The 5,000-nt window shown below is 62.7% G+C and overlaps 1 pseudogene; it reads right to left on the reverse strand.

Moving 5' to 3' along the window:
* The window catches only part of LOC124621132, a 7,963-nt pseudogene that overhangs the window by 2,409 nt on the left and 554 nt on the right, over positions 1-5,000 (reverse strand).

Here is a 5,000-nt window from a genome sequence, read left to right on the forward strand (position 1 = left end):
ATGCCGCTCCAGCGCCTCAATCTCACGCTGCACCTCGTCCCGGCCTGCACCGTCGGCGGCTGGCCCAATCCTCTTCAGCGCCAGGAGACGGGACCGGCGAAGTGTTGGCCCCATCCATCGGCATGATGGGATGCCGAGGCCTCCCTGGGCTACAGGAGCGTGGAAGTAGCCCAGGGGAGTGTCCGCCGGAAGGCGGAACCATCTCCTGACGGCGGCACGGATGGTCACATCTGCCGCTTTCAACGCACCCACTCGGGTGCGGCTGAGGGCCAGCCCATGGTACAGGCCAGGCAGAAGTACGGTGGTGAGGGCGTGGAGGCGCTGTTGCGGCTTGAGCGGAGCTCGGGAGATGACGTCCAGCTGCTCCACCAGGTGGCGTCGTGGGTTGAAAACGCAGCGACCAGCGGTGGAGAATTGCAGTCCCAGGTACCGGAAGGTTTCACCCACACGTAGGGCGGGCACGGTGGCGTTGCCCGCTTTGAAGGTAACGTCGGCGTCGACCTTCACCTTCTTGTCGCGCCCAGACGCGACTAAGGCGAGGGTGAAACACTTCCGGGCGTTGATCTGCAGCCCCAGATGGGCGAGGGCTGCGACGGCTGCGTCGATGAGGGACTGCAATCCCCTCGCGGTCGATGCAAAAAGCAGGACGTCATCTGCGAAGGCCGCAGCGTTAACTCTGCGACCAAGGAACCGAGCTCCGATGTGGGAGGGAAGTTGACTCAAAACATAGTCCACCGCAAAATTGAAAAGGAGGGGGGAGAGGGGGTCACCCTGACGCACACCCCTAGCTGGCTGCAGGGGCACGCCCACGTCGGCGCCGCCCGCTATCACCGTCGTGCTACCCTCGTAACACCTTTCGACGTACTCAATAAAGCAATCCGGCAGGCCATGAGCCCTCAGCACGGGGCGGAGGGCGGCATGGTCCACCGAATCGAACGCTTTAGAGACGTCGATCGATGCCACAAAAACAGAGCGACAGGAGCGGACTGCGTCGGTGAGAGCAGTGTCCAAGATGAAGGTGTTTTCCAACATCCCATCCCGGGGGATGAATGCCCGCTGACGTTCGTCCACAGCACATGCACGCATCAGGCGTGACGCGAGAACCTTGTGAAAGGTCCGCGCCAACACCGAGCAGACCGTAATGGGGCGAAAGTCAGCGGGGGATGTTGGTGCAGCCGTTTTGGGGAGAAGTGACGTCCGGGCGCGAAGCAGACGCTCGGGGAGGGCGCGGGCCAGGAGGAAGAGGTTCAAGAGTTTCACCAGGACTTCATGCGGCAGGCGCCGCAGCTCCGCTGGAGTCAGGCCGTCCGGCCCGGCTGCCGATCCCCTGGGCGGCAAGGCAGCAGCGACCTCCTCACGTGTGACCGGCCCCCATAGGCACTCAGGAGCGACAGGCTCCGAGTGCGGGAGAAGGCGGTCACGGATGAAGCCGGCGGTGGAGATCGGCTTCTTCGTGAAGAGGTCCGCCCAGAAGTCCAGCAGACCGGGGATGTCGGGTGGCGGCTGCAGCAGGGTGCCGTCCAGCAAGCCGCGCACGCAACGAGCACGCGACCTACGGAAGGCGTCCTGTGTCCGCGCGTATTCCCAGCGGCGCCGCTTGCGCTTCTGCAGCGGCGGGGCGGCAGGCGGCCGCTTGGATGGTTGGCGCGGCCGCTGTGTCCTGGTGATCGACCTCTCCCCCCTGGACCCGACCGACGCAAGGGCATCCGGGAGCATGCCCAGGATGACATCGGGCGGCGTGCCCCGCCCCAGACCAATGACTCGATCCAGGGCAGAGAAACGCTGGGCGGAAGCAGGTAGCCCCGCCAGATGCTCCCAGATGGCGGCGTCAGTCGGCCCCTCCGGCGGCGGCCCGGTGGTGTCGGCCGCGAAGTCCTCGGCTGCGTCGACGGGCGGCGCAGTGGCCTCGCCCGCGTCAGGCAGCGAGCTCGCTGCTCCACGGCGGGACGCCGGCTCTTCACCCCGACCGATCTCAAGTGCCTCCATGAATTGGCGGACAAGCTGCTTGTGGGCAGCTTGCCGCCGTCGGCACTTGATTGCCTCAAGCGTTCGGTCGGGGAACATCCTGGTAAGTTCTTGATTTACAAAGAAGAACCGGGCGTCCCTCTCCAGGAACAGTTCGGCCTCTGCCTTGGCGAGCGACAGGACTTCTTCCTCCGTCCACCTCGCGCGATGCCTCTCCGTCACGATCTCAGCGTTGGCGGCCGCAGGGTGTTGGCGGCGGCGATGGACCCCGAGACCGTTCTTCGTGGTAAAAGTGCGGTGGCACTCACTGCAAGCAAAGGGAGCTACACAAACTATCGCATTTTCGTTACGGCCGGTTGGCCGGATAGGTGCTGGGGTAGCTGGGGTGGCACCTTCAGCGGAAGGGCCACCATCTCTTGTTTCTTGTCGGCTGCCCCCAACTATAAAGGGATAATGCGAGGGGGGGCTGGTAACCCCCCCAAGCCCCTGGTGCGGTCTTCCACTCTGCAAAAATCAGCGGGCCCACGAGAAGGGGAGAAGACCGCAGGAGAGGAGAGGCTAAGAGGGCTAGGCCCATGTATTGCGCATCACTCTCCCTGTAACTATAACCCAAGGAAGGCACCTCGCAGCTGCAGCACGACTACATCAAGACCGCACTTCGAAAAGCCAAGTCCGGATGCAGCCACACCGCCGCCACTTGGCCACCTTAAGAGAGTCATAGTTACTCCCGCCGTTTACCCGCGCTTGCTTGAATTTCTTCACGTTGACATTCAGAGCACTGGGCAGAAATCACATTGCGTCAACACCCGCTAGGGCCATCGCAATGCTTTGTTTTAATTAGACAGTCGGATTCCCCCAGTCCGTGCCAGTTCTGAGTTGATCGTTGAATGGCGGCCGAAGAGAATCCGCGCACCCGCGCGCCCCCGGAGGAGCACGCTAAGGCGGACGCGGCCTCGCAGCAAGGAAGATCCGTGGGAGGCCAAGGCACGGGACCGAGCTCGGATCCTGCACGCAGGTTGAAGCACCGGGGCGCGAACGCCGCGCAGGCGCGCGCATCCTGCACCGCCGGCCAGCACGAGGCCAACCAACGGCGAGAGCAGACCACGCCCGCGCTAAACGCCCGCACTTACCGGCACCCCTACGGCACTCACCTCGCCCAGGCCCGGCACGTTAGCGCTGACCCACTTCCCGACCAAGCCCGACACGCCCCGATCCTCAGAGCCAATCCTTATCCCGAAGTTACGGATCCAATTTGCCGACTTCCCTTACCTACATTATTCTATCGACTAGAGGCTCTTCACCTTGGAGACCTGCTGCGGATATGGGTACGAACCGGCGCGACACCTCCACGTGGCCCTCTCCCGGATTTTCAAGGTCCGAGGGGAAGATCGGGACACCGCCGCAACTGCGGTGCTCTTCGCGTTCCAAACCCTATCTCCCTGCTAGAGGATTCCAGGGAACTCGAACGCTCATGCAGAAAAGAAAACTCTTCCCCGATCTCCCGACGGCGTCTCCGGGTCCTTTTGGGTTACCCCGACGAGCATCTCTAAAAGAGGGGCCCGACTTGTATCGGTTCCGCTGCCGGGTTCCGGAATAGGAACCGGATTCCCTTTCGCCCAACGGGGGCCAGCACAAAGTGCATCATGCTATGACGGCCCCCATCAACATCGGATTTCTCCTAGGGCTTAGGATCGACTGACTCGTGTGCAACGGCTGTTCACACGAAACCCTTCTCCGCGTCAGCCCTCCAGGGCCTCGCTGGAGTATTTGCTACTACCACCAAGATCTGCACCGACGGCGGCTCCAGGCAGGCTCACGCCCAGACCCTTCTGCGCCCACCGCCGCGACCCTCCTACTCGTCAGGGCTTCGCGGCCGGCCGCAAGGACCGGCCATGACTGCCAGACTGACGGCCGAGTATAGGCACGACGCTTCAGCGCCATCCATTTTCAGGGCTAGTTGCTTCGGCAGGTGAGTTGTTACACACTCCTTAGCGGATTCCGACTTCCATGGCCACCGTCCTGCTGTCTTAAGCAACCAACGCCTTTCATGGTTTCCCATGAGCGTCGATTCGGGCGCCTTAACTCGGCGTTTGGTTCATCCCACAGCGCCAGTTCTGCTTACCAAAAGTGGCCCACTTGGCACTCCGATCCGAGTCGTTTGCTCGCGGCTTCAGCATATCAAGCAAGCCGGAGATCTCACCCAGTTAAAGTTTGAGAATAGGTTGAGGTCGTTTCGGCCCCAAGGCCTCTAATCATTCGCTTTACCGGATGAGACTCGTACGAGCACCAGCTATCCTGAGGGAAACTTCGGAGGGAACCAGCTACTAGATGGTTCGATTAGTCTTTCGCCCCTATACCCAGCTCCGACGATCGATTTGCACGTCAGAATCGCTACGGACCTCCATCAGGGTTTCCCCGGACTTCGTCCTGGCCAGGCATAGTTCACCATCTTTCGGGTCCCAACGTGTACGCTCTAGGTGCGCCTCACCTCGCAATGAGGACGAGACGCCCCGGGAGTGCGGAGGCCGCCGCCCCGTGAAGGGCGGGGAAGCCCCATCCTCCCTCGGCCCGCGCAAGGCGAGACCTTCACTTTCATTACGCCTTTAGGTTTCGTACAGCCCAATGACTCGCGCACATGTTAGACTCCTTGGTCCGTGTTTCAAGACGGGTCGTGAAATTGTCCAAAGCTGAAGCGCCGCTGACGGGAGCGATTATTCCGCCCGAGAGCATCCCGAGCCAACAGCGGCGCGGGTCCGGGGCCGGGCCAGGTAGGTCCGTCATCCGGGAAGAACCGCGCGCGCTTGCCGGGAGCCCGAGCGCCCAAAGGGGCGAATCGACTCCTCCAGATATACCGCCGGGCAGCCAGCCAGGACACCGGGGCTCTGCCCAACAGACGCGAACCGAGGCCCGCGGAAGGACAGGCTGCGCACCCGGGCCGTAGGCCGGCACCCAGCGGGTCGCGACGTCCTACTAGGGGAGAAGTGCGGCCCACCGCACACCGGAACGGCCCCACCCCGCGGCGAGTGGAAAGGCAA

This window comes from Schistocerca americana, chromosome 6, assembly GCF_021461395.2.
Source record: "Schistocerca americana isolate TAMUIC-IGC-003095 chromosome 6, iqSchAmer2.1, whole genome shotgun sequence".
Taxonomy (NCBI): Eukaryota; Metazoa; Arthropoda; class Insecta; order Orthoptera; family Acrididae; genus Schistocerca; species Schistocerca americana.